The sequence below is a fragment of the Aphelocoma coerulescens genome, chromosome 2 (assembly GCF_041296385.1).
Source record: "Aphelocoma coerulescens isolate FSJ_1873_10779 chromosome 2, UR_Acoe_1.0, whole genome shotgun sequence".
NCBI lineage: Eukaryota > Metazoa > Chordata > Aves > Passeriformes > Corvidae > Aphelocoma > Aphelocoma coerulescens.
This window is the reverse complement of record NC_091015.1, coordinates 116,555,919-116,569,767: the sequence shown is the minus strand read 5'-3', so window position 1 is coordinate 116,569,767 and position 13,849 is coordinate 116,555,919. Positions and strand designations below refer to the sequence as shown.

Below are 13,849 nucleotides of genomic sequence, written 5' to 3'. Positions count from 1 at the left end.
GCTACCTCAGCCACTATCCGGCAAAAATTGTTGCTCAGGAAACGTTCTTCTGCCTCTCCTGTAATACTGCTGTAGTGTGCTGCTATTTTTAGGAGAAAAAAGGAGGTGGTAAGGGAATGAAAGGCTGCCAGCTCCAGCTGTACAAGAATAATGCTTCAGTACAGTGGAAACTACATTACAGTGTTTCTCCTTAAGCACATATAATTGACCAAAACCTTAGTCTTCTGGAATGATCTAAATGGGAAAGACAGAAGAAATGGAAAAGACAAATTCCAAGGTTAAAAAAACCCCTTGTCCTCTCACTTCACCTTTCAACCCTACAGCTGTACTCCTCCTTCCAGGGCTGTTCTTGAGATTTTACAGCACTTGCATAGTGAGACGCGGTGAGATGGTTAAAGTAGCCATGTACTGCCATTCTAGAAGAGTTTGGGTTGGAAGGGACCTTAAAACTCATCTAGTTCCAAAATCCCTGCCATGGACAGGGACACCTTCCACTAGACCAGGCTGCTTAGAGCCCCATCCAACCTGGCCTTGAACACCTGGCCTTTGACAATGCTTTCAGGCACATGTGTTCTGCACAGGGCCAGGAGGTGGACTTTATGATCTTTGATGGGCCCCTTCCGACTCAGTGTATTTTACGATTCTACGACTTTCAGGAATGGGGCATCCACAACTTCTCTGGACAACCTGGCTATCCCCACCTTGTCCTATCAAGTTGCTCTGTCTTTTCTGTAAGCCCCCTTTAACTGACATGTCCCACTGTGGTCTCCCCAGAGCCTTCTCTTGTCCAGGCTGAACAATTCCAACTCTCTCAGCCTGTCTTCACAGGTGCTCCAGCACATTTGTGGCCCTCCTCTGTACCTGCTCCAACCTTTCCTGTGCTGGGGACACACATCTGGAAGCAGTATCTCAGATGAGGTCTCATGAGAGCGGAGTAAAGAGAACCACATCCCTCAGCCTGCTGGCCACATTGCTTTTGATGGATCCCAGGATGCTGCTGGCTTTCTGGGCTGTGAACATGCCTTGCCGAGTCACGTTGAGCTTCTCTTCCACAAACACCCCCAAGTCTTTCTCCTCAGAGCTGCTCTCAAGCCATCTCACAGACTGTATTTGAGCTTGGGATTGTCCTGACCCATGTGCAGGACCTTGCACCTGACCTTGTTGAACCTCACAAGGTTCACATGGGCCCACCTCTCAAGCCTGTCAAGGTCCCCCTGAATGCCATCCCTTCCTTCCAGCACGGCAGCCACACGGAACCGCTTGGTGGTGTCAGCAAACTGTGCGATCGTTACAAAATGATCAATTAAGAAATTTGCTTACAAGAAGCCACTGTGCCTTGGGCCAGCCCCTCAGGTGCAAGTGAGACCGGTGTTTTATGCCTGCTTCAAGACAAAGTGACATGCTGACCTCCAAAAAGGCAGCTGCCCATCATTCCCCAACCTCCCACGGCAGTGCCGGTGACAGATGCCCCATACAAAGGGCTCTGTGCAACCAGTGCCTGGACTATCAAGCCGATCTGGCCAGACTAAAAGACCCTGCTTTCCTGAGCACACAGTTTTATACATCACCCACTGTCTTTACCTTTATCTTTACCTTGGCCTCCAATTTACTGATATGCAAACTAGGAACAAACTAGAGGTACCAGATTTCTTGCTACAAATAATTCTCACAGGCAAGCAGTGATGTTTCTCTTTGTATACATGCATATGTCCATGTATGGATTCCAGTGCATCTGTGGGGCACCTTCAATGATCACACCGTGCTGGGAGCAGAAGGGCTAAGCTCTGTCTGCCCCAAGAGTTGCTCTGCAACATCAGTAATTTAATTGAAAGAAAACAGCGATAAATACAGTGTACCTGGTGAAGCAATCATTTCCAAGGTCCTTAGAAAGATTACAGCTTCCTGACCTAAGCTATGATTTGGTTGGGTCAGATTTTGATACGTCCCTCTAAAGCAAACTGAGCCTTGCTTCACAGCCAGGCTTACCGATTTCTGTGGGAAGACAGGCAGATTAAGATACTCCCCGATGTGAGTCAGGGTGCAAGAACAGGTCTCTCAGTTAGTATAAACATATGTTTCCTAGGTCTGGAAGAGGTGGGTTGTTTTTTTCTTTCTTCTTCTGTTCTTCACAGCCTGTTTACATTTGCTGGCTTATTAAACACCATTTTATTTGCAGCCAGTATGTCCTAGGAAACTGGAGGTGTTACATGTAATTACCCTCAGATTCATAAGGACCAAACAAGTTAACCTCCACCACCAGGGAGTCCTGCTGCTCCATCGTTACCAGCAGTGTCAGCTTTCCTGGCTGCCATGAGCGGTGTCACCCCCTGCCACCAGGGAAAGGGGCTGCAGGTGAACCCCAGATCATGGCTGTCTCCCAGGATTTACTCACCACCTCCAGGGAGGTTGAGAGTACTGTGACTGAGCCACTGCAAGGGATGAAGCTCTGAGGGTGAGGAATATGAAGGAATAATCCCAAATGAGGAGGAGGAGAAGCAGGGCAGGTACTTGGCCACTTTCTTGGGCAATGGGAAGAATGGACAGTGCCGGAGGATCCGGTTTCAGCAGGGATTCCACCAAGGATCCCAAAGGAAGGGGAACCCAGCCAGTGAGTGCAGCCAGGGAAAGGGGACATGCAGGGGGAGTGATAGGCAAGAGCCTGACTGGAAGAACAGGACACAACTACAGAGCAGAACAAACCCACAGGAATAAGTGTGCAGCTTGCCCTGGTCTGACAGGGGCAAGGGACAGGTGTTTTCCCTACCTCTCTCCCATGAACATCCCACCGTTCATCAACAGGGCTCCAAACAAAAGCCCAGCAGGGTCAGCTGTTGCCACCTCAAATTATTCCCTCACTTGCTACTTGCAGCCCATCTGGGAAACCCAACCCCTGTTTTAGGAAAAAGGCTGCAGTAAAAGCCAGGCAATGGGCACATGCAACACCTTGGTAGTTACAATTTTAACATAGCCCAAAACTAAAATCATCAACCATTCTCTATTGCACACAGGAGCTTTCTTCTCCCAAGTCACACCTAACACAGCAATGCTGTGACTGCTTCCTCCTGTCCCATTCGCTAATAAACATGTTACATACAAATACACACACGAGTAGGTATCCAAAACTGTATCCTGCTTTTTTCTCTTCACATTCCCTTCCCCCTCCTGAAAATACTTTTTTATATTCACATATGCTTTCCATTTATTCTAACCCTTTATCCCCAACACATGTTCCAAGTCCCCAGTTTCCACATTCTTCTTTAACCCTCTAAACTGAAAGACTTTTCTCAGTGGGATCAAACACCTGGTGGGTGATCCTCATGCAGATTTCAGTACTTCTTTTGTTTCTCAGCTTGCCACCAGATCAGTTTTGATAGATAATGAAGCCACTGAAAAGGATTCTCTGTCTGTGGCACACAAAGTATTTCCAAGATCTAAAAACGAAAGGGTAAAAATTGAAGAGGTCTATGTACAAAAGCTCGCCCCCTCCAGTTTTTTTTTTTAAATTTCTGTGTACATTTTAAATTTTCAATTATGTAATACCCTTTCATGTACTGCATCCCATAGGATACAAACAGATTCACTATTTTATAGATTATAATTTCCTTTTTGCTTTTATCCACTTTATTCAAGAACAGCCATCTCCGCTGATACAAAGGCCAAGTAAATTTAAAGATTTCATTTTCCTCCAGAGACAAAAAGCTGACAATTACTCAAATTGCATTATATAAATTACTCAGGAAAGGTGCAGGACATACTGATTTTGCTGTCTATACAGCACACTGTCTCAGATTAACTCAGTTGTCCCAAATACTGACCCATTTCTGCTTTTCCAGAGGTGCTCAGTCCTCAGCAATCCTCCCAAGCTTCATCTGCACTGATGGTGATGGTGACAAGAATTGAGAATGGCGGGGGAGGGAGCAAAGGGTCTGTAGGTTCTCTTACCAAAGCCAAGAGAAGTGCTTATGCTCCTCTTCTCTACTACCTGGGCTGTGCACTTTAAGAAATGGAGCTCTTCCCAAAGAAAACAAGCCTTTCTCTTTGGGTGTTTCTAGCCAGCTATTGAGAGAGCAAGTGTTATGTGTCCACATACTCATTTAGACTTGGACCATTCCCCAGCCATTATAAATGGCTAACACTGGAGATTGAAAATGTAGAGAAACACACTATAAAAGCCAGCTAATCTATGATTCTCCCAGTGGTTCACCTCTTTTGAAGACTTCCTTTATGCTGCTGACTCAAACTGCTTAGTGATGCTTATTTAAGTCTAGTTCTGGGTAACACTCTTATAGTCTACAACTTTTGTACCAAATAAAAACAATCCATCATGATCCTCCAGAATAAACACTTAGCCTAATTTTCAGCTTAGTTGACAGCAATCATATTTTTCAGTTATATGCATGCATTTATACTCGATTAGAGAGAAATTTCGTTCGAACAAAACACTTTGAACATTCAAACACTGCAGTCATAAAATATTTCCAGTAAAAATGTGATAAATAGGATGCTAAACCACAAATCCTAGGGTCATGCTATACACATCAAAAAAACCACAGTCCTGCACACCCACAACAGCCCTCCCTGCATGGACCAACCCTTCGTTTCCAAAGCCCAACATATATTGAACATGCACTGAACACACACAGATCCTCACCCGAGGATGTATTTTGATGTGACAAAGTCACACAGTTTCACACTTCTGTGTTGAAAATGCCGTAGCTCAAGAAATAAAGCTGATGCTTCATCTCATGAGAGACAAGAAGTCTTTTATAACCACTTATAAATGGTTTGACGTTTTCCCTCAGACAACAAGCAGTCATTTACTGGTACATGAGATTTCCATGAAACAAGTCTGAATGTCACCCACCGTGAATAACACATTTAACACATTTCAAGAACTTTCTGTTAACTCAAGATCCTGCCTGAAACACAAAGAAGTGACATTTTACATATTTTAAGAAAACAACTATGCACAACCCCCATGGAACTCACAACCATGCATCAAACAACAAATATAACAAACATAGGTACGACCGAGTTGCCGTGGGACAAATCTACTATCACCTACCCCTCCCCGGATTTCAAAGAAAAATCTCTGAATAGCAATTCTTTCTCATCAAAGACTAAATATTCAGCAGGTTTCCACTACAGACAAGAACAGATTTCACCCTGATTAAATGAAAAATTACATAAGTTGTAGCTTCACCTTCACTTGCTCCTTCCCAGAAGAGAGAACAAAACCCCAACCCAAACCAGCCCTCTCCAGTTTTGGTGCAGCTCTCCAGCAGTCAGACACAGCCCTACCCAGTGAGGAGCCGCCAAGGCTGAGGCGCAGGGGGAGGCTGGGGATGGGTGCCACACCCTGTGCCCCCCCTCCCCCGCTGCTCCTCCCCAAGGCTAAACCTGCCCACCGCAGCAGCGGGGCTCCCATGGGATGACCTCCTGATGCGCATCCGACCAGCTCCTCGTCATACGGGGCAGCCTTTGGGGAGAAAAGGCCATCAGCTGCACCATTAACAGAGGGATGCGACTGCAGGCAATTAGTGTGGGGAGATGCCGGGGCTGAACTGGTCTGATTAAATAGAACCAGTGTATTTTAAACGTTTCCCCATGTGTTTCGTGTTCTCTGCTGCAGCAAGCAGGTCTGCAGCATGCCAGCAGCTCAAGGAGCCTTCCTGTTCATGCAGTGCTGTAAGGAATAAACTTCCAGCAGCTCTTACCCCAATGCGGTGCTCTCAGGCTCTCTTCTCCTCCCCTGATTGCCATGCAGATCTCATCCTCACACTAGAGCTGAAACTTTCCAACCCAAGGAGACCAGCATAGCAGTATTTGCCTATACCCGACTATGCATGTACACACTCAGAGGTGCAGCAAGACCAGTGAATTTAACAACATCAGTGATGCAGCATGATGATCTTGACCTTTTAATACTCTATGAAAGGACTCTTCTCCATAGATTTAGAGAAAAAACATACATTCAGTCACATCTGACCTTTACTGGTCAAAGCCTTATGAAGCTTGCTTATAATTCTTATTTTTTATGGGATTTAGTTATAGTTGCTTTCTCTATACAAACCTTTTTACAAAGCTTTCTATGGACAGAGACAATTGCTGACAACTGCTAAAAGTAAAACAAGAAGGTATCCCTCAGCTCACCAGGCTGTAAAAGGACGGATGCACATGGGACACACCTAACCCAGAGCTTTTTTTGCTTTTTTTTTGGCAAGTGGGCCTCTGACTTGCAATCATGTTGACAGAAAAGACCTCAAACGTTGTAAGTAGTTTCCCTTCAACTTCGAAGCAATGTGCATGTTCAGTGGAGGAAATATTTTCCATCTCTGCCTCAAACAGGAGCACACGCTGCAGAACTGTGGTGAGAGTAACAACTGCCTTGACCTAGCACCTTCCCCTTCCAGCACAGCCCCAAGAGAAATTAAATCAAGACAGAGCAAGGCCAGACAGGGATGCTTTGCTATTGCGATCACCACAGGAGTGAGAGTTTTTAAGCTTCTCGGTATATGTGATGAAGTTTCGCCTTTGAACGAAAAATGGGGCAACCGAAAAAGACAAAATCCTATTCCACCCACCCGCCCCGGTCCCTCTCTGGCAGCCCAAGGGCGAGGGACCGCACCCAGGATGCGGGCGCACCGACGGACCCGCTCAGCCCGCACGCTGGTCGCACCCGCGGCTTCTCTGTTCCCCTTTCCCCACAGACCTGGCCGAGCACCGACACTTCCACGCCGCGCTCCGCGGGGCCAGGAGTGGGGATGGGGGAGAGTGAGGGGTTCCAGCGTCCGGGCCGCGCTCCCGAGCACCTGGGAGCCCGCGCCGGGTCAGGCAGGCAGAGACGCGCGATCCCTCCAGCGCGGGGCGGAGCGGAGCGGGGCTGCCCGGCCCGGCGGGGCCCCTCGCTGCCGGCCAGGAGGGGGCCGGCGCGGTGCTGCCACTGCAGCGGTCCGGGGCTGCGATGTGCTCCGTGCATAACCACACCCACCGCATTGCAGAAGCCACGGCCCGGGGCGGGGGGGTAGGGGGTAACCCCCCCCCCCCCATGGCGAGTAGCGCAGCCCCGGCCGGGCCCCTGCACCGCCCAGGTGTTGTGTCCCCCAGGTGAGCGGGACACCGGGCACTGGGGGTGGCACGGCCCTAGGGGGGCTCGGGGTGCGCCCTACCACGACACACGCCTCCCCCGCCCCCCTCCGCCGCGCCTCTGCCGCCTACAGAAGTTTCCCACAGAAATGCGTATCGTCCTAAAAAAATTAAAATTGCAGTCCCCCTCCCACCCTCCGGCCCCCGGCAGAGCTGCGGCGGGAGCAGCCGAGCCTGTGTGTGTGTGTGTGTCCCCGCAGAGCCCCCGCCGCCCTCCCCGCTCTGCGGGGGACACCGCTCGCTGCCTGCCCCGGCCCCCCCAGGCAGCCTGGCCGCACGCACACGCCGCCCCCCCTACTTAAAAATGGCTCCTAAGAATGATGTAAATATATATACACACATATTTATACATATGTGTCTATATATACACGCACATATATATAAATAAACACGTATATATTACAAAAGGGGGGAGATGCAATCTGCCCCCGCCCCCCCGGGCATACCCTCAGCTCCCCGCTGCGGGAGGGCACCGCAGCAGCGGGGCCGGAGCGGCGCGGAGGTTCCTCGGCGGCGGCGCGGAGCGGCGGGGGCGGCGGTGGCGGGCGCGGGGCTGCTCCCGGCGCGGCGGCGGCCACGCGTCAGCAGAGGCAGCGCAGCCCGGCTCTGCCCAGAGCGAGCCTCCGCCGCTCCCCAGCAAATCAGGGCTGCCGAGGCTGCTCCGGAGAGAGGGAGGGAAAAAGGAAAGGGGAAAAAAAAAAAAAAAAAAAAAAAAAAGGGAAAAAAAAAAATAAAAAGCGCACGCCGGGGAGAGCGGCAAAAGCTGGATGCCGGCAGGTTTGCGGAGGCAGCCCTCCCGCCTGCCCTCCTCCCTGGGCCACCGAGGGCTGCTCCCCGGGCACGGTAGGAAGCCCCCCTCCACCTCCGCCCAGCACAGGGATCCCCACCTGTGTCCGGAGGGATCCGGCAGTTTTTTGGCTCAGTTAAATGAATCCATCTATTTAAAGAGTCGAGTTTAGCTGCTGCAGTTGCAGGCAAACCCCCGCGATGGAGAAGCTCCCCGTCAACTTAAAAGCAGCAAGCTGAGAGCTGGCAAGGTCTGGCTTTGAATTACACGTGGGGGTTTTGATGGGGGGGAGAGAAGGTACCAGCCTTTTCAAATTTAATTTTCACTGACAAACTACATGTTCTTAAAATACAAACCATATTTCCCTCAACAACATGGCCAAAACATGAAAAAAAAAAATATATATATAGGTCCTGTCACACATCAGCTCCTGGTCCAAAAGGGATAATGTAAAACTGAAGATAATTTTCAAGTTTTCACTCCAGTACGGACCACAACATGCCACATGTCAGAAAGCATCAAAAATTTGTAGTGCATACAAAAGCAGTTTGGGAGGGGATTAATCCTACTTACACCATTCCAATGTGGTAAATACATAGCTTCTCTTAGAGCACAAAACTGACTTCTCCACTCTACACACATAGGAGTGGCTGTTGGGTTTGAGACTGCTGCATCACCGTGCTCAGAGGCACTGCTCATTTGCTTCTCTGGGGGACCAGAAGCAGCTGAACTTGCTCTTTTCCAGAGGAGGAATTGACCACAGGAAGGGCAGCGATGGCTTGGCTGCAGAAGAGTGACAGATCAACACGGTCTCATGCTGCACCTTCAACCCTAGTACAGCGAAGTGGATAAATGAGGCTTATTCTCTCTTTAGACAGGGCATTTTGAGAACTCCCAAAACTTACGAGATCCAAATTATACTCAGGGCTCTGATATGAATCAAGGGGGGAGGGAGGGGCAGGGAATAGCTCCTTTAATTAGCAGCATCTCTGGGGGATTTAAAAAGAGAAAGAGGTTTTGACAGTAGGCAGCAGCATACCATTTCTCAGATCTGCAAAACTGTGCTGTTCTGTATTTCATGTGGCATCGTAGCCAGACACACACCGCCCTCTTCACCTGCTATGCAAGAGTGCCATTTAGCAGAACTGGCACACCGTAATGTGCCTGAGAAGGAAAGAGAGTTCAAAAGGAAAATGCATGCCATCAGCTAAGAGAGGGCATACCTTTGCTCACGCAGTTGAAATAACAAGACTTGTATACTCTTTTCTACCAGGAGCTCTGGAAGCCATCACAAATCACAAGAGAATGGACTTGACAGCTAAGACACACATTAGAGTTAACAAGGTTTGATTTGAAAAAAAAACAAAATAGGAGGAAAGTAAGGAAAAGACTGAGTTGCTCTCAATCACATTGAGTCTCAAAAACAAGCTAGGAGACTTAAGAAATATTTGTGAAAAAACAAGCAGAATTTACCAGCTCGACCTTTGGCAGCTCTTGCACTGCCCATTACAGAGGAAGGTGTTGACATCACTTTTAAGCAGACACATCACAGAAGTGCTCCCCAGCCACCCATGCTGTCCTTGAGCAGTACTGCAGGCAGATTTGCCCCACAGTTACACTATTCTCTGTGATCCCTTTTGTGGATATTCTGCATATATAATGACATCTTTCATCTGAGGATCTAGAAGGCTTCCAGCTCATTGATTTAACCTCAAAGCATTAAGTGGTATTACCAGGCTGCTCCTACAAACAGGAAATCTTCACAACAGATTAAAGGGACTGGTACCTCTGAGCTACCAATGTGAGCCTAAGTTTCAGAACTCTCAACACTCACGGGTTTTGGGATTTTTTCATTTTCAAATGTTAATTTCTAGTTTCAAAGTGGGTTAGTGCCCAATTTGTCATGACTTTTGTCAGAAGGAAGCTCCAAGGAAGTTTAGGTTTCCATGAATCAGCAGTTTTTAATATTATTTGTTTTTTGAAAAAAAAAAGTTGTTTCAGTAAATTATAGCAAGCCTGAATCCATACTCTTCTTATACAGGTGGGAAATTTGAATAATCTCCCTACACTTTACTGGAATTAACTCAGTGTCCATTTACACAAAAGGAAGACATCGGATGATAAGTCCAGGTAGCAGGAGACTGATCTCCTGCCTTGCTATGGGACAATAATTTTACTTATACTATTTTCATTTGTTTCTGGAGGTGGTGCTTCAGACATAGATGTCAGAAGCTAATGGTTCCATTTGAGTTCCATTCATTTCAACTCCCAACACATCAGGCTTGGTGCAGCCCAAGGCAGTCCCTTCTCACCTCCACAGAAGGCCCTGCTGGCAACAAGTCATGCAGCCCCTGCTGCCTGCCATGGAGGCGTTTTTAACTCCCACATTTTGCTTATTTAAAACCAGCACCAGCTTGGGTGGGATGCAGGATGCCAAACACTGGCAGTCACTCTGAATGCACAGCCTTTGAACCCTCTGCACCCTGCTGCACATGAGCTGCCTGTGTGTCACTACCCACACACCATCTCCTCTCCACTTCAGTGACTGCACAACACCTCTTCCCTCCTGCTCCTGCTACCCCATCCCCTTTCCTCTTTGCATATCCAGTTTGGCCCATTCTCCCCCTCCATTCACTAGCACCATACCTCTTGGCCAGGGACCTCCCAACCACCTATTCCTCCTCAGCCCTTATGAGAGGCATTTCTTCATCTTCCCTCCAAAGTACTTTCCTTCCCCTTGTACCACATACCTTCCCTGTATTTTCTCCATTTTCTGTATTGATTTGGCAGGACCCAGCTGTGTGAGCAAGAGTCAGAGTCACTCAGGAGAATGACACATAGCTGGGGAAGGGGGTAAACGAGGTGGAAAGCTCTGCCTTCCATTCTCTTCTCTATCCATCCACCCCTTTTGCTGTTCCAGTTTCTCCCCTTTGGTGAACACACGCAACTTGCTTGGGAAAGCCCTTCAAAGGGGGAAAACCCTTCAGAGAGAGGAAGAAAAAGCCAGGGAAGAATAATAGCAAACAATCTCTGACATGAAGCAGGTAAATTAGAGGAGGCAAAGGAGAAGGTGTCAACACACACACACACCTCCACACACACACCCCCCCACACACCCCTTCCCCATGGGGTTCCAGTCAGAGGAAAACAGTCATAAAGAAAACAGGCCTGTGCAAAGCATTTGGCCACTACAAGTACTTTTTTATAGGGGAGAGGAATGGGGAGACACATGGTCTCTGCCAGGAAAAGATGAATAGGCAACCCTGGAAGAACAGGGACAAGGATTATTGCCCAGCTCTGGGAACCGATGCCTAAAACATTCTTGTGATTCCGTAATTGATTGGACATGGCATTCAAAACAGCACATAACAGAAAACCAAGACACAAAAATGCTATCAAACTCAGCAAAAGGCTCTCTCAAGTCCAGCCAACGATGAATTAGCTGGGCACAGCACTTTGAAAAATGGCAAATACTATAAAAGTACTAGCATTAGTACAGCATTATTAAGAAGATACTTCTTAGCAGACAGGAGCTTGGCACTATCTGTCTAGACGGGCAGATGGGTTTGGAGTCGAACGGACTTTTTTTTCTTTTTTTTTATTATTATTACCGCATCCACTTCCATTTATTAAAAGCAAACCATTCTGTCCATGACTCATGCAGCTTAACTTTCTGCATGGCAATGAAACAAAATTCTCATAATTAAGAATGATCACTGTGAACAGATGAAGGTAAGATTTAGAAATCAAGCCAAATATTCTATTTCTGTCTTCACTCACTACAAACATAATGCCCACTAATTGGCCAATATTACCATTGCCTTTAAATATGTAAGTAGTAAACCTTTAGGTGAGATATCCTTTTGGAGAACTCAGTGATACAGCAGGTCAGCTTCATTTTTGACACTGGTCTACTGACCTCAGTGTAGAGATTTATTTGGTCTGTTGTCTGAAGTAACTCTCACTCTGCCAGTCACTGCCAAATCCACTCCATTTTAAGACTACTGAAGGAACAATAAGTAAATTTGTCCCCAGTGCTTTGCTACTGAAATCCTGCCTATAGAAGATTTACTGCAATTAATTCAGCGCTGCCCTTTGCCACTTTCATATCTGTGGCTACTTTCTGACTGAGAGCATTAACTGGATTATCAAGGATTACCTCCTGCTGCAGTTCTCCAGCCCCCATTATGAGCCAAGGTAGCTACGTTTTATGGATACATGATGCTTTGGGATGTACCTGAGGCCATGTCCAAAAGATACAAGAGTTAGCTTTCAGAGAAAATAATAAACTGAAGCTTTTCATCTCAGTTAAGGTTTTAATTTTTGATTTATTTTGTTTATTCATAGTCATTAATAAGGTTTAATGGTACCCTGATTTAATATACACTGACTACAGGAAACCGACAATGCAATATGCAGTTAGTATTAATTCATTTTCATTTCAGTAAGGTTCCTGAACAGCCTAACAATAAGGGAGGCAAGGAAAACTCTCATTTTCTATTAGCAACTCTAGGACCACAAGCTTCCCAGATGGCAACCATCTCTATGGAGGTCAACACAGACTATTCTCCTTTACTGGAGAATTTTATTCTTTTCCATACTATTAAACCCAGGCTTGCATTCCAGTTATAATACTATTTTTAGCTCTTCTATGTCTTTTCATCTAATTTAGAGAAGGATTAAAGGTGAAGTTTACCTTAAGCATAAGCTAGAGTCTCACTGAGTCAAAGAAGAATCAATGCACATATTTATGGACTACTATCAGAAATAGAAATGCCATGCTGAATCATAACTGCCTTCAACAAATCCCATTTTAAGATGCCTCTTCCTCATGACACATCTAATAAAATGACTCTCAGTGGCCAGGTTAATAGGCATAGCCCCCAACTGCTTTTATATCATTTGTCTTCGTTAGCTGCAAGATTTACCAGGGAGGAAAGGCACTTTAATGAATGTTTGCATAGCACCCAACACAGTTCAACTCTCATCTTAATGAAGGTTAATACCAATTAAGGGAAGCAGTAGTAGGTTCTTGTTTAAAGTACAATGAATGTTTATGCTTATCATCCTACTAAAATGGTATTGGGAAAAGATAAGAAGGCCTGCTCAAAACTGAACACATTTATCCTTTATCTGTATTGTCTTATATGCTGAGATGTCCCAGGTTGCTTTCTTCAATGGTTGAAGGATTACTTTAGGCTCAAGGCTTCCTTACAATTAAAAAATTTCTGACCTGGCATGTCTAAACAAGAATTTTAGGTTTGCTGACTATCTTTCCTGTCAAACTATCCCTCTCCATTTTTATTCTCTCAGAGTGACAGAAGAGTAGAAAAACACAGATTGGACAACAATAAGTAAACTCACAGAAAGGGGAAGGGCTGGTGTTTTTAGTCTATCAAATATACTTCTTGAAGAAAACAAGAAAGCAAAACCCCAACTTATGCACTGTAATTTCTCTGTCTCTAGTTAGAAAAGTGCATAGTTGCTCCCAGCACGCTGTCTCATCTTGCTCTTACATCTTTCCTTGCACAAAACTTTACAGCAGAAGTGGCTGCTCTTCACAAAACAAGGACCTGGGGCTGTGCCCAATGGCTCCGAGCCCACCAAGCCAGATGTCACCCTTGTTCCTCGCAGCCTGTCCCTGGCCCAGTTTGCCACATTTTCCCAGTCAGTTAGACATCTGCAATACCAACAGGAGAAAAGTCTCCATCAATCTCACAATTTCCCAGCTGCTCCCTCCTACCTCCATCCTGCTCCTGCCCCTTTCACTAAGTCACTACAAATATTTATTAAGGCCGTGGGAAGAAGCAGGCAAACCCTTTCAAGTCAGAACCGAAAATGAAGGAGACACAATAAATGTGATTGAGTCCTTGCTACGATTCCTGTGAGATCTCATCAATACAAGACTGAGGAGTG

General features: G+C 46.6%; 1 protein-coding gene across 26 annotated transcripts in view; it reads right to left on the bottom strand.

Annotated features, from left to right (window-relative positions):
- Positions 1 to 13,849, bottom strand: part of EPB41L3 (erythrocyte membrane protein band 4.1 like 3) — a 143,933-nt gene that overhangs the window by 90,378 nt on the left and 39,706 nt on the right. The window contains exon 1 of one of the 26 annotated variants that reach the window (XM_069004487.1): positions 7,593 to 7,693. The exons of 24 other annotated variants lie outside the window; for them this stretch is intronic. The gene's annotated coding sequence lies outside the window, so the exon portion shown is untranslated. Of the gene's footprint in view, positions 1 to 5,203; positions 5,224 to 7,592; positions 7,694 to 13,849 lie in introns of those variants that run through there. One more of the 26 variants, XM_069004489.1, reaches the window with a different exon arrangement.